Here is a 23,884-nt window from a genome sequence, read left to right on the forward strand (position 1 = left end):
ATTTTACATCCCACCTATGGGTCTTAGCCTTGTTTTAAAACACTGGATTGGTATTGTACACTGGGTTAGAGAATGTTAACATGAAATGGAAGTAGAAGCATTTGAAAATTTTCCCCTTGTTTTTTATCGCACACTGGGATTAACTCTTTTCCAGTTCCAATAATTGGTTTTGTGTGAAGATATCTGGTATGGTATTTCTTTTAGTCCCCAAATTGTTACTAAGATAAGAACTAAGGATGAAAGGTGTCAAATATCCCACATTCTACATACACAATTAGGAACAGCCTTCTTACCACGAGCTTTTATAAAGGGTCCAGGACTGACCCTTCTATCACACCCAGAGTCAGTAGGAGAGGCTGGGGAGGTAGAAGAACACTCAGTCTCTCAGGGAAGTGGGACGTTGGCTGGTTCATCACAGTCACACTCTGGATGGAGACATGAGGAGGGTTAGAGTTAGATGACACCAAAGTCCTCCTCTGCCCCTTTTATTTCCCAAAGAAAATTACGCTTCTAGGGGAGGAGGGAAAAAATCATAAACACTTTCTCTGATTTTAGGGATATTGGAGATATGCAGCTAGGAGCTTCATTTTTCCCATTTGCAAGATGTTTTTATTTTCTAAACCCAGAAAGGGTCAGCATAGGGTCCAGAGGAACCAGAGATAGATGGGCCCTGGGCTTTACGGCTGGAGGAGGTGGGAGTGACCTCCTGCCACGGAGCCTTACTTGGCTCCTCACAAGCTGGCAGAGACCCAAGGTAGAAGCCTCCCAGCATCAAAGGTGGGAGATGACTGTACAGGGTACTCAATCTGCAGTAGCAGGAAAGAACCCCTATACTTTGAGATGGGATCAAGATTTACATATATGTGAACTCTTTTTTTAATCTCCACTTGTTTAGGTTTTTTGTTATTGTTGTTTTGTTTTGTTTTTTGTTTTATCCAAGAACAATTCTGTTTTGTTTTGTTTACAGAATCAGGAGAAATGGATTGGGGGAAAATACTTGCTTAGGAAGGCTGGAAGAAAATGGACAGGATGTAGACACAGAGGTTAATTCAACCAACATGGTAAAGAGATTTGCTATAAGAGAGAGAATAAAGATGGCGGAACTGAAACCTGATAGCCTGGAGAAGTTTATTGGAGGGTGTTGGTGAATGAGAAGCTTAGGAATAGCTGTGGCAAGTGAGAAGATTAGAGAGGGTAAAGGATGTGGGAAATGTTGCTTTGTATTATGAATCTCAACACTTCCTAATGCTTTTCAAGAACACAAATAAAGAATGGAGTCCTCTTTAATTTCTCTTGGCAATTGAACTGTATATCTTTACATGCAACTTCCAGCAGAGAGGAGCCACACGGGACCCCAAGAATTATTTGGATTATAGCTATGCATTGACAGTGTACAATACCAACTCTAAGTATCCTAATCAAAGGCCATGAGAAGTCTTTTGGGTTAACGAAATTACTATGTTCCGAATACCGTGCTATACCTGTGGGAAACTGTAATGGTAACTGGATTAGCTCCTGTGAATTGAAAATATAAGAATTGCAAAAATGTTAAAAACCTGATATTAGAAGATAGTAAAATGTCCAAGCATATAGGAAGAGCAGAAGCCACATGGTATAGAATGGGGCCATATGGTGCAGGAAGTTGGCAAAGAAGTGCTAGCACCCTGGCAAGTTAAGTGAAAAAGCATGTCCCTGAGATCAATGAGGTTAACAGAATGCTCTGTCTGGCTTCCTGCCCTGATACCTGTTCTCCCTCACGTATGCGGCCATGTAGCTCATTATGAGGTTTGAGTCAGACCAGAGCTAGTAATTTGCCATCAGAAAAATGAAAGAATTCCTGAACTGGTGCCTCATGATCTGGAATAACATAATTGTAGCTAATACATGTTGAGCAAAAACACGTGCTGCACAATAACCTTTTGGTCAATGATGGATCGCATACATGATGGTGGTCCCATAAATTTATAATGGAGTTGAAAAATTCCTATTGCTTAATGATATCATAGCCATCCTAAAGTCATAGCACAACACTTTACTCACACATTTGTGGCGATGCTGGTGTAAAGAAACCTATTGCACTACCAGTTATATAAAAGTATAACATATACAATTATGTACAGTACAGAATACTTGATAATAATAATAAATGACTATGTTACAGGTTTATGTATTTACTACACTATACTTTCAATAGTTATTTTAGAGTGTACCTTTTCTACTTTTTTTTTTTTTTTTTTTTTTTTTAGACACTGAGTCTTGCTCTGTCACCTAGGCTGGAGTGCAGTGGTGCAATCTTGGCTCACTGCAACCTCCACCTCCTGGGTTCAAGTGATTCTTGTGTCTCAGCCTCCCAAGGAGCTGGGATTACAGGCACCCACCATGACGTCTGGTTAATTTTTGTATTTTTAGTAGAGATGGGGTTTCACCATGTTAGCCAGGCTGGTCTCGAACTCCTGACTTCAAGTGACCTGCCCGCCTTGGCCTCCCGAAGTGCTGTGAAGCCTAAGCCACTGTGCCCAGCCTCTTTGCTACTTATTTTTTTAAAAAGTTACCTGTGAAACAGCTTCAGAAAGGTCCTTCAGGAGGTTTCCAGAAGAAGGCGTTGTTATCCTAGGAGATGATCACTCCATGCGTGTTATTGCCCCTGAAGACCTTCCAGTGGGACAAGATGTGAAGGTGGAAGGCAGTGATATTGATGATTCTGATCCTGTGTAGGCTGAGGCTAATGTGTGTCTTTGTGTTTTAGTTTTCAACAAAAAAGTTTAAAAAGTAAGAAAATATTTTTTAAAGTTCTAAAATAGAAAAAAGCCTATAAACAAGGATATAAGGAAAGGAAATATTTTTGTACATCTGGACAACATGTTTGTGTTTTAAGCTAAGTGTTATTACAAAAGAATAAAAAGGTTAAAAAAGTTAAAAAGTTCCCATAACATCTCTCTGAGTCAGATATTACTACTCTTGTTTTATGTGAGAATCCGAGACTTAGGAAGTTAAGTGGAAATGTCACACTGGTGGTCAGTACAGTAAAAAGAAACAACTTTGGTGGTTTCAAGCAGAAAAGGATTTGATTTTCTGCATTTTGAATATGAGATACTTAGGTATAGGTCTTTTGGTATTTATCCTGCTCAGCATTTTCTGAAGTTCCTAAATTTGTGGTTTGGTGTCTTGGCATTAGTTTAAAAAAGTTCTCAGCCATTATTATTTCTTTTGTTCCTTTTTCTTTTTCTTGTCCTTCTGGCATTCCCATTATATGTGTGTTAATCTTTTGTAATTGTGCCACAGTTCTTGGATATTTTGTTTTGTCTTTTTCATTCTTTTTTCTCAATGGATTCAGTTTTAGAAGTGTCTACAGACATTTCTTCAAGCTTGCTGATTTTCTTCCTCAGCTGTGTCTATTCTATTGATGAGCCCATTAAAGGCAATCTATATTTCTGTTATAGTGTTTTTTATTTCTAGCATGTCCTTTAAGGTCTTTCTTAGAGTTTCTATCTCTTTGCTCTTATTACCACCTGTTCTTGCATGTTGTTTGCTTTTTCCATTAGATGCCTTGGCATATTAATCATAGTTTATTTAAATCCTGGTCTGATAATTCCAAAATGTCTGCCATATCTGAGTCTAGTTCTGATGCTTGTTTTGGCTCTATAGACTGTATTTTTTGCCTTTTAACCTGCCTTGTAGTTATTCCTGAACACTGGACGTGATGTAACAGGTAAAATGAATGGCGGTAAATATGCCTTTAGTATGAGGTATTATGTTGATTTGCCCAGAAATAGGGCTGGATTTACTATATGCTGTAGCGACAGGTGGTAGAGGATAATATTTTCATTAGTGTTCTTGTTTTTGTTTCTCTTCTCATGTTTACATTTTCCTAGAGACTCCTGAAATAAGGTGTGAGGCTTGCAGTTCTTTCAGTTGTAATCCCCTGCTTTTATAGAGGAGCCCTATTGATATTGGTGAGGTTTAGGGAGATGGACAACATTCTATAGTTCTATGATTAGGTCTGCTTCTTAGCAAGCTGAGTCCCTAGGCCATGACCTTCTCACTTACTTCTCAGTTTCTGCTTCCCTGCCTTAGACGAGACAGGAAAGGCACAGGAGACTGGAGTTGGGTATTTCCTTTCCCCAAGATCCATTTGGCTTTGGTAAAACTCTAGTCCATTAGGGTCTTGTAAAATACAGATGCTCCTTGACTTATGATTGGGTTATGCTCTGATAAACCCATTGCAGGTTGAAAATATCACACGTTGAAAATGCAATTAATATACCTAACCTACTGAACAGCATAGCTTAGCCTAGTCTATCTTAAATGTGCTTAAAATGCTTACATTAGCCTATAGTTGGGCAAAAGCATCTAACACAAGGTCTATTTTATATTAAAGTATTGAATATTTCATGTAATTTATTGAATACTATATGTTGTGTAGAAATTGCAATAGTTTTACACCATCATAAAGTTAAAAAATTGTAAGTCACGCCATCGTAACTTGGGGACCATCTATAGTTTCCCTTAAAGGCAGGCTTTGTTAAGGAAAATATAAATCTCCAGGCATATTTCCAAATTATTACTTTTCCTTCCTCCTGCAGAAAGCACAAAGGGATTGTTGTGCGATCTTCACAGTGAGAGCCTGCTGGGGCTTCTAAAGGTAAAACTTAAAAAAGTGGGAGCCCCTTTAAGACTGTACACCCTGGAAGTTTTTAACTCTTCAAGCTAGTCTATGCTGAACCTCTAGTAATTCCTCAGTTTACAGTGTTAACTGTTCCTACCAATATTGGTTTCAGCTCCTAGTAAGCTGTGCCTTTCTGATTCTTCTGTGTGTCTCTGAAAGTTTGGGGGCAGCAGTTTGCCCTGTGACGTCAATTCCCTGATGGATCTAAGTAGGGTCATTGATTTTAAGTTTGTTTGGGTTTTTCCCTGTTGTAAGGACAGGAGTGACAAGGTCTAAGCTATTTACTTGTCAGACTGGAAACCAGAAGTTTCTCAGAAAGCAAATTAATACAAGGGATTAGATACTTATGGGTTTTTGGGAGAGGCTGGAAGAGTGGAAGCTGGGGCTACCACTGAACTCTTGAGGTCAACTTCTCACCACCATAACTTTAATCTAGAGGTTAAAAAGATGCTGCTGCTGCTGCTGCCATAATTGCTTCCACTCCAAAGGCAATTCAACGCTGAAGTGTGAAATCCAACCCCAAATCCTCACATCTGTGAGTCTGACCTTGCTGGCTCACCACCACAGGAGCATCTGCTACTCTAAACATCAGGACGATCTTGTTACCAGTCTCAAGTCTAATTAACAACTGCACTCTTTTCTTTGGTTAGTGTATTTATTCTTTGTTTTGATTTGCCAAGTCTCCATTTGGTGTTTCATTTTCGGTTATTGGGTCCCTGTGTTATTTCCCAGTGTCTGATTCTCGCTCTATCTTGCAATCTTGTCCCGTATCTCTGCTCATCCTGCCCAAGGTCCTGCCTTCCTCTGACCATTCCTGCTAGTCCCTTGAGAGAGTCCCCATAACCTACGACTTGTTTGACATGATCATCACTTACTACTTTCTCTGAAGATCTGTCTATGACACCCGCTCTGAGTGGGAAAAGACTCATGATAGGCTAAGTAAAGAGAGTATATTAACAAGCAGTATGCATTGTATAATCTCAATTTTGTTTGTGTGTGTGTGCATGCATGTGCATGTATGTATATACACATGGCAGGTTTGAAGACTGGAATTATACACATCAAAATATTAACAGTGAACCACTCTGTGTGGTTTGGCTTAAGACAATTATATCTTACATTGATATGGGAAATATTTTTAAAATTTCCATACTGAATACATGCTACTTATGTGAAAAACATAAATGATTGTCTTGGGAGCATATTACAGATTTTAATGTTGATCAGCTATCTCCTGTGGTTGGTAGAATAAAAACTTTCATTTTTTCCCCCAAAATAAACCAAATAGAGAACAAAGGACAGATATCTGCTATGCCATTGGCACTCTTTGTGTGCAAATTTCAAGGCTAATAAGGTCCATCACTACTCTAACTTTGCTTAAAATATGTAGAACAGAACTGTAGAATCACTTTGTGAGATAATTTATGGGTAGTTCTTATAACACCTCCAGTCATTCTTCAAAGATTTAAATTTCACAAATGGAATACTCAAACTGATAAATGTATCATTTTATTTTGGAAAATTGCATTATCTTTTTGTGTGACATTGTTTGGCTGTGTCTCCACCCAAATCTCATCCTGAATTGTAATCTCTATAATCCCCACCTGTTGAGGGAGGGACCCGGTGCGAGGTGTTTGGATCATGGGTTAGGTTTCCCCCATGCTGTTCCTGTGATAGTAAGTGAGTTCTCAGGAGATCTGATGGTTTTATAAGGCAGTTTTCCCTGTGATATTGTTTGGCTCTGTGTCCCCACCCAAATCTCATCTTGAATTGTACTCCCATAATTCTCATGTGTTGTGGGAGGGAACTGGTGAGAGATAATTCAGTCATGGGGTTGGCTTCCTCCATACTGTTCTTGTGGTAGGGAATAAGACTTATGAGATCTGGTGGTTTTATCAGGGGTTTCTGCTTTTGCATCTTCCTCATTCTCTCTGCCTGCTGCCATCCACGTAAGACAGGACTTGTTCCTCCTTGCCTTCTGCCATGATTGTGAGGCTTCCCCAGCCACATGAAACTGTAAGTCCAAATAAACCTCTTTATTTTGCAAATTGCCCAGATTCAGGTATATCTTTGTCAGCAGCATGAAAAGGGACTAATACATCCTGCTCGTGCTAGCTCTGTCTTTCCTGTGCCATGTGAAGAATGTCTTTGGTCCCCTTCCACCGTCTGCTATGATTGTAAGTTTCCTGAGGCCTCCCCAGCCATGAGGAACTGTGAGTTAAACCTCTTTCCTTTATAAATTACCCAGGCTCCAGCAGTTATTTATAGCAGTGTAAAAACAGATTAATACAATAATTGGTACAGCAGAGAGTGGGGTACTGCTATAAAGATACCCAAAAATGTGGAACTGACTTTGAAACTAAGTAACAGGCAGAGACTGGAACAGTTTGGAGTTCTCAGAAGAAGACAGGAAGATGTAGGAAAGTTTAGAACTTCCTGAAGACTTGTTGAATGGCTTTGACCAAAATGTTGATAGTGATATGGACAACGAAGTCCAGGCTGAGGTGGTCTCAGATGGAGATGAGGGACTCGTTGGGAACTGGAGCAAAGGTCACTCATCATATGCCTTAGCAAAGAGACTGGTGGCATTTTGCCCCTGCCCTAGAGATCTGTGGAACTTTGAACTTGAGAGAGATGATCTGAAATTGAAACTTATGTTTAAAAGGGAAGCAGGGAATAAAAGTTCGGAAAATTTGCAGCTTGACAATGTGGTAGAAAAGAAAAACTCATTTTCAGGGAAGAAATTCAAGCTAGCTGCAGAAATTTGCATAAGTAATGAGGAGCCAAATGTTAATCTCCAAGACAATGGGGAAAATATCTCCAGGGCATGTCAGAGGTCTTCATGGTTGCCTCTCCCATCATAAGCCTGAAGGCCTATGAGGAAAAAATGGTTTTTGTGGGCTTGGCCCAGGGACCTGCTGCTTTGTGCAGTCTTGAGACTTGGTGCCTGGCATCTCAGCTGTGGCTAAAAGGGGCCAACGTACAGCTCACGCCATTACTTCAGAGGTTGCAAGCCCCAACCCTTGTCAGCTTCCATGTGGTGTTGTGCCTGTGGGTGTGCAGAAGAGAAGACCTGAGGTTTGGGAACCTCCACCTAGATTTCAAAGGATGTATGGAAATGCCCGGAAGTCCAGGCAGAGGTCTATTGCAGGGGCAGGGCCCTCGCGGAGAACCTCTGCTAGGGCAGGGCCGAAGGGAAAATGTGGGGTTGGAGCCCCCACACAGAGTTTCTACTGGGCACTGCCTAGTGAAGCTGTGAGAAAAGGGTCACCGTCTTTCAGACTCCAGAATGGTAGATCCATCAACAGCTTGCACTGTGTGCCTGGAAAAGCCACAGAAACATGCCAGCTGTGAAAGTGGCCAGAGAAGGGGTGCAGGGCTGTTACCTTCAAAGTCACAGGGGTGGCGCTGCCCAAGGCTGTGGAAGCCAGCCCTTTGCATCAGTGTGCCCTTGATGTGAGACATGGAGTCAAAGGAGATTATTTTGGAACTCTAAGATTTAATGACTGCCCTGCTGGATTTTGGACTTGCATGGGGCCTGTAGCCCCTTTGTTTTGGCCAATTTCTCCCATTTGGAATGAGCACATTTATCCAATGCCTGCAAACCCCATTGTATCTTGGAAGTAACTAATTGCTTTTGATATTACAGGCTCCTAGGTGGGAGGGACTTGCTTTGTCTCAAATGCAACTTTGGACTCAAACTTTTGGGTTAATGCTGGAATGAGTTAAGACTTTGGGGGGACTGTTGGGAATGCATGATTCTGTTTTGAAATGTATAAAGGACATGAGATTTGGGAGGGGCCAGGGATGGAATGATATGGTTTGCCTGTGTCCCCACTCAAATCTCATTTTGAATTGTAATCCCCAGATGTTGAGGGAGAGACCTGGTGGGAGGTGATTGGATCATGGAAGCGGTTTCTCCCATGCTGTTCTCATGATAGTGATTGAGTTCTCAAGAGATCTGACGGTTTTCTAAGGCAGTTTTCCCTGCTCTTGCTAACTCTCTCTTTCCTGCCACAATGTGAAGAAGGTCTTTGCTTCCCCTTCACCTTCTGCCATGATTGTAAGTTTCCTGAGGCCTCCCCAGCCAAGGGGAATTGTAAGTCAATTAGGCCTCTTTCCATTATAAATTACCCAGTTTCAGGCAGTTCTTTGTAGCAGTGTGAACACAGACTAATACATTATGTATTTCAGTTTTGAGGATATCTTTAATGACATGAAGTTGTCAGCATGTTTTCTAAGAATGAGAAACTTAAAAGCAGTTTCTCTCAAGAATTAGAGGGACTTCACTTGAAAGTCAGAAAAAAAAATATTTTAAAAAGCGGCACATTTATTATGCGCCAGGAACTCTTCCAAGCTTTGCAGGGATCGGTTAATTTATTTCTCACACTAGCTCTAAGTTGTAGTGCTATTATTACCCTGTTTTTATAGTTAAAGAAACTGAGGTACAGAAAAGTTAAGTATCATGTACAAGATAATATCCCCAACATCTGGACATATGTTTTCAATTCAGTTTCACAAGCCTGGGGGTGCTGTATCAACTGTGCTCATACGAAAGTCACATGAAGTAAGACTGTAATTGAATAAGGCACTTAAGTAGTACCTCTGCATAGAGGCCACTCTCAATGAAATTCTGATTTTTTTCTCTCTTAAGGTGGAAGCCCTTGCAAAACTTAACCTTAATAGCTAATCAACAGTTTCCCCTCAACATTGACACTGAATTTAACAAGTTGTTTATCAAGGAGCTTTTGGAGTCAAGTATCAGAAATTTCCATAGTACCTGGAATATCCTATTTGTAAAAAAATCAGATTACAGTTTCTAGAATTTCAAGAATTATATCTAATGTTGTTTGTGATATTAACATGGTAACAGCAGAAAGTGAACTTACAGAAAGTTTTTATTTCAATACAGTGATAAAGGAAAATATATTTCTTAGGCAACTATAAAATGACCCTGGTCATCATCCTACTGAAGATAGAACATGGAAAACCCAAGATGTTCTTTATAAAAAAAGAAAAGCTTCCAAGCTCCTAGGATTATTTGGTTTCTAATATTTTCTTCTTCTTCTTCAAAATGTGTCATTTTTGTCACACGTTCTAGAAAGACACTCTGTGGTGTTGGGCTTCCAGTAGAAGGGCATTGTTCATAATCTTAAGTTAGTATTGATTTCTGAGTCAGAAATGGTACATTATGATGAGCAAGAACCTGTTCTTATTACTGCTGCTCTCCCAGCAGAGAGAGAGAAGCACTAAGGCACAAAATATGAGAGGCATTGAGTTCTCAATTGCTTCCTAATCAAAACCAGTATCATCCATAGAGCAGAAGGCCAACAAAGAAATCCTTGCTGTTATCAGCAGGGCCAAGAAGTTCTACAATCACTTCTGTATTCACGCTTTTAATTTTGTATTGATCACATGCCTCTTTGGTGATCCTTTTATAAGGATAATCCCATGCCCTACATTAGGTCACTGTGTAAGGAGCTCCGGAGTCTTTTGTTAAGTGCATACGTACTTGAGCTTGTTTATGAGCAGGAGAGAATTACTTTAAATACTGATGTCCTAATCCCTTTGCCATAAGTGAACTTGGATTGTGCTTTACTACACTGGCTGGGAATTCTGACATTTTATAACTGCCCTGACTCACTTTGTCCAGATGACTAAATAGATGATGGTAGGTTTTTCAGATCATCTCTACCTTACACTGAATGTGGATGGGGTGCCAGAAAAATCTAAATAACCGAATGTATAAGTTATCTGCTCCAAATAGATGCCTTGTGTGGGAAAACTACATTGTTTCTCAGTGCCTATGAGGGTTCAATAACTGTTGACTAAGTGTATCTAAGAGGGGATCTTCACATGACCCTAGCAATATGATAAGATATATATCAAGACATTATTTCCATGAGAGCATTGGCTAGAATCTACATCTGGTAGCCTGGCTTTGAGTCAGATTTTAAAATGGATGGTAAACCAATGTAGCTCATCTATTTAATAAATATCGAGTACACAGTATATGCCAGGATACTTAATATAAGTCATCAATGTATTAATTTTAAGTAGTAACAGATCAAAGCCTTTTGATTATTGCAGGGAAAGGGCTTTACTGAATTTTGATATATTCCTAATTAAAAATACATAAAATACTGCTAGTTTCATCTCAAACCTAAGGAATAAAACTGAATAGTTTTGAGGTAGGCAGGTCAGATATTTTGTTTATTATTCTTTATGTTTTATCTCAGTTTAATCATCCTCAAGCAAATAGTCATAAAAGCATAGCATGGATTCTTAAAGTAGGTCTTAAATTGAACTTATTAGGTCTTTTTTGTTTTGTTCAGCATTTCCCCATAAGTTCACTAATAGGATCTAGTATGACCATCCTGGGTTTAAATTCTGGCTCTGTCACCTAAGCTGGGGCAACCACTTAAATTTCCTCAGCCTCAGTTTCTTCGTCTATGAAACGGTTAAAAATAAGTTTATTACTCTTAGGCTGCAAGTAATGTACAGAAGTTGTTGGGAATTTATTAAAATAATAGGCAACTTTTTAACTGGGTCTTAAAAGATGACAAAATTTAAAAAAATGCACTAATACACACACATGTAAACACACACATACACACAAAGGTGACAGGCTTTCTCTAGGCAAAGAAGAAGGAGAAGAACATTCAGGTGGAGGAAATGTCACATGTTATGTAAGAGGAGAGTATAATATTTAAAACTATAGGCTTGACATGGTGGCTCAAGGCTGTAATCCCAGCACTTTGGGAGGCCGAGGCAGGTGGATTACCTGAGGTCAGAAGCTCAAGACCAGTCTGGCCAACATGGCAAAATGCCATCTCTACTAAAACTACAAAAATTAGCCAGGTACAGTGGCATGCACCTGTAATACCAGCTACTCAGAAGGGTGAGGCAGGAGAATCGCTTGAACCCAGGAGGCGGAGGTTGCAGTGAGCTGAGATGGCGCCACTGCACTCCAGCCTGGGTGAGAGTGGACTCCATCTCAAACCAAAATCAAAAACAAAAAACCTGTACTTTAGGGGTCAACTGATGACCCCTAATTTGGATTACGCACACCTAAGGGGCATGCACACTGCCATTTAGTCACAAGGCTATACTCGAAGGGTATAGAGAAAAAGCTGTAGCTATTTTTGTCTCTCTTCATTACTATAGGCTTAAAATACATATGTATTATAATATTAGTTTCATGCTAGTAATATCGACTTTCATTGGTGAAAGTAGTGGCTAGGTAATTAGTCACTAATTAGCCATTCAAGATATTAGAAATGGGCTTTCAGTAGTTATATTAGTGGTGCTCAAGATATGTAGTTTGGCGAATATATTTTTGAGACACTCCTATCTTGCATGATTAGGTATAGAAATTTAGCAAAGCCTGTATCTCTACTCTTAAGAATGGCATATCAGATGTAACCCTCAATCAGTTCTGCGTGTAAGTGCTTATTCTCTGATTCTTGGTTGCCAGAATTGGAGTAAATACAGTATATTCAGTATACACAATACAGTCAGTTAGCTGAATCCTGCTACCAGAATGTTGTCTCATTTGCCTCCGGTGAGGTACTATGGACAAAAAGCTCAAACTGCACTGAAGTTCAAGTTAAATATGTTGTTTCACTCTTGTGTCTGCTTGCTAATTAATGTCTGTTGTGGAAGAATTTGGTATGAGACTTACTTTAATTATAACCAAGAAGCCAGATTGTGGGGTAGTAGGTAACTTTCACCTACTTCAAATGTTTTCTGGGGCTGTCATTAGCTACCAAAAAGCACCAGACTAGGTTAGCCTGGTTCTAATGTGAATGAGCTTGGAGCCAACTAAAAGGCACAGAGCACGAGCTCTCAGGGAACAGCCAGCAGTTTAGGATGCTTGGAGTCTGGGAACATTGTGTGCAGGCAGAAAGGTAGTACGAAATAAATTTAGAAAATAAGTTTGGGGCCACCTTGTGGAAGAGATGTGTGTTTCAGTCTAATAAGAGTATTCACAAAGCAAGGAGTCAGGTTTTTTAGAAGGTGAGTTCCATACTTCAGACTTGCTCTCTGGCTGCCATGTGGCAGGAGAGAGCTCAGTTAGACCAGAGGTTAGTAAACGATGACCTGCGGGACAAACCTTGCCTGCTGCCTGTTGTGGTACAGCCAGTGAACTAAGAATGGCGCTTGCATTTTTAAGTGGGGGGATTAAAAAAGAAGAAAACTATTTCATGCCATGTAAAAATGATATGAAATTCAATCTCTATGTCCATATATTAAGTCTTGTTGGATTACAGCCATACCCATTCCCTGTCCATTGCTGCTTTAGCTCTGCAGCCAGGGAGTTGAATAATCACAGGAACAGGATGGCTCTCAAAACCTAAAATGTTTGCTCTCCGGCCCTTTACAGAAAAACGCCACCAGTCCTTCAGTTAGACCAGGATTGCCATAGCCCATGTGAGAAGCGAGAGAACAGGTAGTGAAGAAGTGGGGCAGGGACTTTCCTGGGTACAATTATTTAATATAAGAACTTAGATTGAATTTTGGTGGTGAGGGAGTGCCTGATGACTCCTCATCCTCCTCCTTTGTCTTGTGATGCTATAAAATGAGGAAGCATATTTGGGAGAAGAAATAATTTGGTGAGATAGGAGAGGTAGATATTAATTTGATTGGGCTTATTGAATATGAGCTACCTGTGGAAAATCTAAGCAGAGGAATCTCATATGTATGTCTTGAGGGATGTTGAGACTGGAGAATTGAGGTTTATTCATTTAAGGTCCTGTTTGAAAGTCAGATCTTTTAAGGTTAGGCAGAGGAAGACAAGCCAGAGAAGGAAGAGAACTGGAGGAGAACATTGTTTTAAATAGAAATCAAAGATTAAGAGCTCTTGCTTCAAGAAAGGAATGACTAATAGTGTCAAATGCTGCAGAGTTCAAATGAGCTAAATATGGAAATGGATTTATTATACTTAGCAATTGGCCGGTTATTGGCAGGATTAAGCAGTTCTGCTAAAGTTGAGGATTGCCTGCTTAGCAATTTCACTTGATCTCATGGCTACCTCAAGTCAACATATTCTAACTGGAATTCATTGCTTTTCTGATTCTGACACCCCACCACTGAAATCAGTGTTTCCTTTCTTAGGGATGACACTGTCATTTATCCAACTGTCAAGCCAGAAACCTGGGGGTCAGACTGGAGATGTGGTTATCCTTCACCCCAGATAGCTGATCAATTACTAAGTCACATTGATTCTATTTCCTTAATATGTCTTCAACATGCCCAGGACTCTATTTCCACTGTCATCCCTAGAATGCAGTTATAGAGTCTCTCTACTGGACTCCTATACCAGTGTCTTAATTGTTCTTTCCCATCTGTCCTCCTCTCTCCTAATTTATTCTCTACTTATGGCCAGAGAGATCCTTTTTTTTTTTTTCCAGACAGAGTTTTGCTCTTGTCACCCAGCCTGGAGTTCAATGGCGCAATCTTGGCTCACTGCAACCTCCGCCTCCTGAATTCAAGTGATTCTTCTGCCTCAGCCTCCCAAGTAGTTGAGATTACAGGCATGTGCCACCATGCCTGGCTAATTTTGTATTTTTAGTAGAGACAGGGTTTCACCATGTTGGTCAGGCTGGTCTCAAACTCCTGACCTCAAGTGATCCACCCACCTCAGCCTCCTCAAGTGTTGGGATTACAGGCATGAGCCACTGTGCCCAGTCGAGAGATCCCATTAAAAGCAGTGTGATCAAGTCCCATCCCTGCTTAAAGTCCTTTTCCTACCACCCTAAAAGTAAAGAACAAATCCTCAGTGTGGCTCACTGGGTGTCCCACAAACATCATTTTGTACCATTTCCCCCTGAGTCTCTACAGTAAAGTCACACCAGCCCTCTTCCAGTTCCTTGAAAACACATTTCCTTCTACTTCAGGGACTTCCCATCCATTAATCATTTAGCTTGGAACATTTCCCCCACTTCCCCTTTATGTAGTTAATACTTTGGAACTCTTTGCCTGTTAGTTTCTGCCACACCATCTGCAGGGAATCCTCCAATTTCCTAGTCTAGTTTTGTCTTCTTATGCACTATCACAGCTCTGGAGCTTCTTTTCTACTGAGAAGCGAAGGTATTGTCTAGCATCTGTTTTCTCTTCTTGAAATCAGGAGCTATGTCACCCAACTCACCTCTGTGGCTCCAGTACCAGGGTCAAGCAGTGCCTTTTCACTCAATGATTCCTTGTGGAACGGATGCGTAGCAAGAATGCAGAAATGGAGAGTTCCATACATTCTGGTCCCACAAGTTTTCTATAAGTTTGGATTCAAAGGGAAGGAGAACAACTTAATAACAGCAAAAGTAGATTCAAAATAGCAAATAAATTCAAAATAAAGGTTTTTTTGTTGTTGTTTTGTTTTTTACAGATGGGGAAGACTTGAATCTAATCTAGAGTAAAGGAATTCCAAAGGAAGAGAAGTGAAGTTCTGAGAGAGATGGAGCGAGGGGTAACTGGAGAAGTGGGGAGGGGAGGGAATGTAGAGGTCAGCTGGAAGGTCCAGCCGTGGGAAGGAGGAGAGAGCTGCCTCCTGATGCTTAGGGAAGTGCATAAGAATTAGGGTCACAATGGATAACTGAACATATTATGAAGACATTTGGAAGCAATTAATATTTGGGCTCAGTTTTCTCTTAGAAGTGGGAAGCTGTTATGGATTGAATTGTGATCCCCAAAATGATTTGTTAAAAGTCTAAACCTCTGGTAACTATGAATGTGACCTAATTTAGACATACGGTCTTCATAGGTGTAACTAAGTTATGGCTCCTAGTTTAGCTTAGATTAGATGAGATCTAATCCAATACAACCAATGCCCTTATAAAAAGAGGAAAATGGCACTTTGGGAGGCCGAGACGGGCGGATCACGAGGTCAGGAGATCGAGACCATCCTGGCTAACACGGTGAAACCCCGTCTCTACTAAAATACAAAACTAGCCGGGCGAGGTGGCGGGCGCCTGTAGTCCCAGCTACTCGGGAGGCTGAGGCAGGAGAATGGCGTGAACCCGGGAGGCGGAGCTTGCAGTGAGCTGAGATCTGGCCACTGCACTCCAGCCTGGGCGGCAGAGCGAGACTCCGCCTCAAAAAAAAAAAAAAAAAAAAAAAGAGGAAAATGCCATGTGATGACAGAGGCAGGGACTGGAGTCATGCAGCTGGAAGCCAAGGAATGACAAAGATTGCCGGCCACCACCAGGAGCGAGGAAGAGGTAATACAGGATTCCACGCAGAGTCTCCCAGGGAGCATGCCTGTGGCCATCTTGTTCTTAGACTTCCAGCCTCTAGAACCACGAGAGAATAAAGTTCTGTTGTTTTAAGTCATCCAGTTTAAGCCACCTTGTTATAGCAGCCCTAAGAATCAAGTACAGATTTATGACCATTTCTTCGAGTGGCATGGAGCATAGTGTTGGCTTGCGGACAATCATGAAGGTACAGAAAAGCCACTGTGGGAAAAGATAGAGGGAGTGGATTTAAATATAGCAGAATATTTCCTGAGTCTTTAAAGCCATGATAGGGTGATGAAATAAGAAACAGAAATTTAAAAGACCATGTGGAACAATGGAAAGCAACCAGGTAAATATTATTGTTAAAGTATGAAATTTAGCTGTACCGGTTGGGCACGGTGGCTCACGCCTGTAATCCCAGCACTTTGGGAGGCTGAGGCGAGTGGATTACCTGAGGTCAGGAGTTCAAGACCAGCCTGGTCAACAGGGTGGAACCCATCTCTACTAAAAATACAAAAATTAGCTGGGTGTGGTGGCACATGCCTGTACTCCCAGCTACTGGGGGGGCTGAGGCAGGAGAATTGCTTGAACCTGGGAGACAGAGGTTGCAGTGAGCCAAGATCACACCACTGCACTACAGCCTGGGAGAAGAAGTGAGATTCCATCTTAAAAAAAAAAAAATTAGCTATACCCTGTCACCCAAGTCTAAAAATACATAATGTGGACACTTCTCTTTATTTTTAAGAAAGAAGTATAATGATTCTTAAAAAAAATATATATTTTCTTGGTGCTGGTTTCTTATTTGAAGAACTGAGAATAACATAGTAGCAACAGATTTTATACAAAATGTAGATTCAACTCTTTTAAGCATCTACTTTGTGTCAGACCTCTATGTTATCTCATTTACTTTAATCATTACTTAATGTAGGTACTTTGTTCTGTTATTAATCTGAGAGCTGAATTTTAAAGATATTACCCCGGCACCATGAGGATATTGCTGACTCTGAAATAAAAGGTCTCTGAACTCCCTTTAATTTCTAATACCTTCAATTTCTCTTTCCACCATATAAGGTTGCAGGAATGTTTTTCACGTAGGTATTTCTTAAAGGAACTGCTAAATGCATAACAATAAAATGTAAATTCAGTGAAGATAGGTTTTCAGTGGTTTAAGTCTATGTAGTCCAAGTACATAGCTCTCTGGAGATCTATTTTGATAAAGAAGACAGTTTAGAATACCTAAAGAGAGGAATGGATAAGCCATCTTACTCAAAAATCACTTCTCCCTGTTGTATTTTGACAGAATCCATGGAGCAGTCTGTTCAAATTAAATTCTGGCAAAAATCCTAGAGTGCAAATATCTGGCATTATTGCTTGAAAGGAGACTCACATGGTTCTGATATCAGAATGCACTAGGCCAATTTAACTTTCTATTGAAAGTTGAAAGTTGGACTTGTGTTCTTGCTTGGATGGAGGGTCATCGCACCTCTATGTCCTAATTAAAAATTCAGTGAGTGAATAAATTAATTTAAAAATTCTATATTAGCAATATAAGCACAGAAATCATACGATGGATGCTATGTTGTGGCTATTTAGAGCAGCATAAATGTTCCTAGCCTTGCTGCTATTGAACATTTCTAATTTCATTGCCTGATCTGAAGGTCAAGGGCATGAACTTGATGGAAAAAAATCCTCCTTTGGGGAATCATTAGAGGAAGTTTGCCCCAGTTCACCACCAGTGATCACAGAAGAGGGGGTCCAAATGCTGCACAAAGCATACTTGCCCTTCAGTGACCCTCAAAGCACCCTGTGGCTCCATGTGTCTTTGACCAAGTTTATAGCCTTCCATTGCCCTTTGTGGCTATTGTGAAGCACCCGGGGGAGAAAGATGATCTCAGGTAGCCAGGACCCAAACTGTGCAAAATTGTCAAGATCACAATCAACAGTGCTGATTATTTACATGCAGCACCAACCACATGATCTTTATCTGTGGGATCAGGAACCACATTGACATATATCATCTAGTGCTGCTTTTTGAATCGCAGCTCCTGAGCATTAAGATGGAAAGTAACAGGAACCCCATAGGGCTATGCATTGTATAGCAACATATTCTTTTTCCAGAGATCTGTAAAGTACTGTTGGGTAAGCTTAACATCTGATTAAATCAGAATATCTAATGAATTATTAAAATAAAAAACACCCCATGCAGGCTTCTTGATGACTCTGAAAACTACTCAGCTACAATATAAATATCTTCTGCATACTTACAATGCTTTAATAGCCAAAATCATGCTACCAACTGTGCTTTCACCATAACTCTTTTATAAGAGTAATGAATTATATCTGAATTTTAAAAGAAAGAGCTTTGACATTTATTTTACAAATTCATGTAACTTTTTTGGTTTCTCTCTCTTTTGTTTTTGGTGCTTATAGGGGAGCATGGATTAATGGGACGGAGGTAGGAGTCTGGGATATTCCACTGATACATTATCCTAAAATGCCAAATATATTTATTTACTCAAATGAAATTCTTGAGATGGAATAAAGAGTAAGAAGGAGAGAATGAAAAAAAGTGAGAATGTGATACATTTCTATCTGAATCAAAAAAAGGACATGCGCATTTTACAATGGGTATTATGTAAATGAAACAACACAATAATTGTTAATTAACAAACAGTATTGCAAACAGCCACAAAAAGACTGAATTCTTTAAACAAGATTGTTGTTATTGAAATCAGTAGAAACTATCATAAAGAAAGTTGAATAACAATTTGGTGAAAACTAGTTAGCTTTTCTGTTAACAACATGAAAAATTTGTAAAAGAGATGTAGTTCGGTAACCATTTAAGGTAAATTTGTTACATTTTCCACAATGAGAAGTAAGGAAAATCATTAAAGGAAAATATCAAAGACAGACAAATTTTTTGGTGTAACCTATTGCAAAAAAAATTTAATTCAGAGTACATAGCCTTTTGACCTTTATTCCCCTGACTGGGTTAAAAAAATACGAGCAGGCTAGACTGTCCAGCTGATGACTTGGGGAAGGAATGCTGTTATTTTTAACTAGGCAAATACTTACAGAGTCATCTGTTTTGAACAAAGAAGACTGATAGTCCTGTTCTGCATTTTCCCTGTGTCTGGAGTCTGAACTTGGCTGACTCCAAATTAGGAAGAAACACCCCTGACTTCAATACAACTTTACAATCAGTTAAGAACCTCTGTTGGCTATAACGTTTAAGTTTTCACTTAAATTTTTTCACTTAAATTCTATTATTAAGACATTGACACATTTTTAAGAACAAATGAAGGCATAAGACCGCAAAGAGGTGTCTGATGAAACTCATACTCCGAGTAAGTATTTTCAGTAAACCATTAAATGATGTCAAAAATGCCACTTCCAGAAGTCTGAAAATGAACAAACACCTAGCTCTGCAGAAAGAACTAACTACCTTGCATTAAGTGCTGGCATTTGGAAGAATGCTGTAAAAAACCCAGCTGTTATGAAAGTTTACCGCTCATTTCTGATTGTTTATGTTTCATTTGGAGGCTCTATAACTTGAAGCAGTAGGTTCAGCAAAGAGAAAAAAATACTATTTTTTTTAGATAGTTCATACTTAGAGTCTAAATTTATACAAATATGGGCTACAATTTTTAGCTTAAAATTGTTAGGAAGTCCTATTTAGTTTATTTCTCCAAATTTAGGTCTGCGGAGGCTGGGTTACATTCTGATGAGACTCACTCTGCTTCTGATTGCTCCTTTTCCTAGGACATGGCCCACCTGGGCTTTAATTCAGAGTGTGATAAGTTTTTGTTTCCTCCACTCAAAGAGAGACAATAAGAATGTCAGCTCTGCTGATCAGAGACTTTAGACTTAGGATTTTAAGTTCTTGCCTCATGCAACTTCAGGATTAGTGAAGTCTTGGATGGTAAACTGGCCACGTGTTTGAGGCCCCCAAAGTTTCAGGTCTTATTGTTCCAACCCTGTAGCAACTGCCAATAGTTTGCCATTTTCTCTGCCCCACAGCATAGTTTAACCCCGTTTCTGTCTCCAGTCCTATCCATCTGGAATTGGTAAAAACCCTGGAAAAAGAGGCTCAGACCTTCAGCTCACCTCTGAGAGGCTCTCTCCTCTCTAGAACTTTAATCCTTGAATTAATTCCCCTTTACCTCTGCAAATCTTGGATGCTTAAAAAAAAATGTGAGTGTTGTATTTTATCTAGCTTTCTGGTTGTAGGAACATTGGACTGCCTGAAAATAGTCTATCCATGTAATTGTTTTTCAGTTTCATCTCATTAGGGTTCAAAAAGTCTACAGCTCATCCATGGTCACTCGTCGTGGACCAGAGCTAGAGGAAGCAGAATCTAGAAGGAAGAGCCTGGAACGCTGCAGTCAGGCTGGGGTTCTCATTCTGACTCTCCTACTCAGTCTGCCAGGACTATAAAGAGTTGTCATGCAGTGGTTGGGGGTCCTAACTCTCGTTGGCAGATGACTGGGGCTCTATGTTTGTTCCAGAGCTAGTTGTGGGAAATTGCAGCATTCACTTAGCCTCCCTCACCCTCTGTTTCCACATTATAGAATATAAACAATAATAATACCATCTAGGATTTTTATGAAGATTAAAAAAAATGTAATGCACAGTATTTTTATCAATAAAAGCTAGCTGTTGTTATTCCTAGTTTGAAAAACTTACATAATCTTACTAAGTTGATTTCCTTATGAACAAAAAAATGAATATAATGCCTATCTTACAGGGTAGGTATAAGGATGAAAGGAAATTGAATGTTGGTTTATATGACAATGTAGTATACTATAGCACTCTAGACATGAGGGGTATTCAATAATTAATTTACATCTCATCTTACAAACTTTCCTTGAGATTTAATAAGAGAGTTTACATTTTAAATTCTGCTGGCTTATTTAATATGGATTCAGATATTTGAAGTACTGCCCATATCTTATTCCTCTGTACCACAAGCACCTGGCCCAGAGCCTAACATGACAATACATATTTGTTGAAGAGATGAATCAGTGAATACTAACTTATTCTTCTATAGTTCATTATTCACTCCAGCTCCCAGCACATCTCTTTGTTCAAAATATGAGCCAAATAAATATTTGTTGAATAGATGAATTATTCAGAATCATAAAATGCTTAATAGTTTATTCAGAGATAATATAAATCTTTTTCTCAACCTGATTTAGGAAACTATTTCATTTGGATAGCAACCTACCTGGTTCTGATCAATGTGGTCTGGTGGTTATAGAGGAAGTGGGGCTAAGAATATTAACCCATCCAAGGCAAGGTCTTCACTTTCACTTATCAGTTCAGGTCACTAAATACATTTTCTTAATCTCCCTGATAGTAGGTTGATGTAGCAAGAATGTACATTTAGATGATGGAGCTGGATTCAGGGAGTAGAAGCAAGATGGCTTTTGTACTGAAGGATAAAACACTAAAACAACAGCAATCAAAAACTGTTTTTTAAAGTGCACATACCATACATACTCTCAGTCATACTATGTGAGTTTAACATTCAAAAGATAGATACTGCAAGGTACACTTCAGCTAAGTAGGAAAATCTTCGCTAAACCATGGTCAGTTGCCACTTTAACTGAAAAAATAATAAAATGACATTTAATGAGTTTTTATGATGTTCTTGGTATTGTGCCTTACATTTCCTGAATGTTATCTCAGTTAATCATTGCAGAAATGACAGTGGTTCTGTTGCTGGAAAAGGAGTTCTGATTCAGACCCCAAGAGAAGGTTCTTAGATCTCGTGCAGGAAGGAATTCAAGGTGAGTCACAGAGTGCAGTGAGAAGGGATGGTTTATTGAAAGCTACTGAGATACAGCGTAGGGCATTCTCAAAAAACAAGAGGAGGAATACCTCATCTTTAAGGTTTTCTTATATAGGGGTATTATCGATATAAAAGCTCTGCTATGTCTACGTGTGGGTGGGCTGACTGCATGATGAAATTTATTATTTTGCTGATTTAAAGAAAACTATATGATATGGTTTGGCACTGTGTCCCCACCCAAATCTCACCTTGAATTGTAATAATTCTCACATGTCAAGGGTGGGACCAGGTGGAGATAATTGAATCATGGGGGCAGTTTCCCCCATGCTATTCTCGTGCTAGTGAGAGAGTTCTCCTGAGATCTGATGGTTTTATAAGGGGCTCGGTACTCATTCTCTCTCTTGCCGCCCTGTGAAGAGGTGACTTCTGCCATGATTGTAAGTTTCCTGAGGCCTCCCCAGCCATGAGAAACTGTGAATCAATTAAACCTCTTTTCTCTATAAATAACCCAGTCTTGGGTATTTCTTCATAGCAGCGTGAGGATGGACTAATACACTATCCTTGGCATTTTAATGTGTAAGTACATCAAAGCATAACTATAATTATCTTGAAAGCATATATTGTTATGGATATCAGGACACCCGGACTATCCATTGTTGTGGGAGTATGTCCTCGCAGGTATCTTTATACCATTTCCTGAACTCTGAACATCTTATAACCATGAGTTGTGACTGGCAAGGATGAAGTTATTTTAAAATGGCATCATGCTAGCTCTCATATCCTCCTGTTTCCTTAACATTTCCTTGAGATAGGTCCTATTGGTGTCTCATTATATAAATGAAGACAGTGGAATGAGTTTAAGAACTTGTGGGGGCAGGTATTTAAGCCAGAAGTGGCTTTCTGCAGGCTTCCTTGACTAGTAGGCACTACTATTGTGATTCTTCCCATCAGAACCAATGTCTTTTTAAAAAAAGTATCACGTAATATCTTCTTTACTACTCTGACATGAAATTCACAGAAAATATAACACTCCCCAATTAAAAAATAATAAAAGTCCCTGACTTTAATATAAAGGAGAAATTCAAGGCAGGTATTTTTTATGAAGTAATATGGTTTTCAATAAGTAAATACTTTGACTTGATGACACTAGAAGACATCATGAAGTGATCAGATGTTCTGCTCATCTGCAGAATCTTCATAAATGTGTCAGCTGAAAAAGCAGAATGGGATAGGTGTGTAGTATCAGTGACTCAAATACAGGTGAAAGGACTTTCCAAAATGGTTAACAATTTTTGGGAAAGTTTCAAACTAAATAAAGTAGTTTTACTTCTATTTATGCTACTGTTTAATTTCCGTAAAGTTCAGTTTGCATGAAAATCATGCAAAAGCCTTTGTGTTTACATGTAAAACATGAGATAAGTATAAGCAGGCTGTGCATGTAGATGAATGACCAATGGGACACTGCAAAGATGTGAGGGATGGAGAGTCAGATTCCCAGGGCAGGATGGTTCCATACCTGGTCGGACGCCCAGGATTCTTGGCCCTCACCCATTAATGCCAGGAACACCTTCCAAATCATTGTGAAATTCATAAAATGACCTCCACAAATTTCTAAATTGCCACTAGGGTGGTCTTGCTCCAGGTGAGAACTACTGCTCTATTGAATACTCAAAAGAAACTAATACTACAAAACCAAGGGAAATTACATAGTGCTAGATGAGTTAATGGAATAAGGAGCAGAAGTGTAATAGCGCAATTAATTATTGAGTGATATTTAAGAATGGAAATAGAAATAGGGCCTAGAAAGAATGACATACGAGAAATGAAGAATAAGCACTTTCAGAAAGAAAGACTCAAGGAAGACCTCTCTCCCTGCTGCCACAACTGTGTCAAGTTCTCTTTTAATACCCTGTCATAGCAACTTGTCTCTGCTTTGATACTCAGGACAATTGTCAGTAAATAGCTCATTGCCTATGACTCGTTTATATTTGTCTCTTTCACTAAGAGATACCTTTCAATATCTGTATTGTTTACTGGGTATTACTAATATATAGAGAGGGTATTTTATGCAGTATTAGGGACTCAATAAATGTCTATAGAATGATTATTTAGTGGCACTTGTTTGAAGGATTTGGAGGAGGATTCTAAGAAATTTGGTTAATATGGCCTTGATTCAGATCCATGCTAGCCCGC

The 23,884-nt window shown here is 39.5% G+C and overlaps 1 long non-coding RNA gene across 1 annotated transcript; it reads right to left on the minus strand.

The window, feature by feature from the left end:
* Window positions 1-301: 301 nt before the first annotated feature.
* On the minus strand, window positions 302-21,248 carry LOC108522451 (uncharacterized). Its single transcript, XR_001883477.1, has 3 exons — window positions 21,125-21,248; window positions 14,817-14,936; window positions 302-425 (listed from the first exon to the last, which is right to left on the minus strand). It is a non-coding gene; the product is annotated as an uncharacterized LOC108522451 (long non-coding RNA).
* Window positions 21,249-23,884: the final 2,636 nt, after the last annotated feature.

This window comes from Rhinopithecus bieti, unplaced genomic scaffold (assembly GCF_001698545.2).
Source record: "Rhinopithecus bieti isolate Rb0 unplaced genomic scaffold, ASM169854v2 scaffold_64281, whole genome shotgun sequence".
In the NCBI taxonomy this organism is placed as follows: Eukaryota; Metazoa; Chordata; class Mammalia; order Primates; family Cercopithecidae; genus Rhinopithecus; species Rhinopithecus bieti.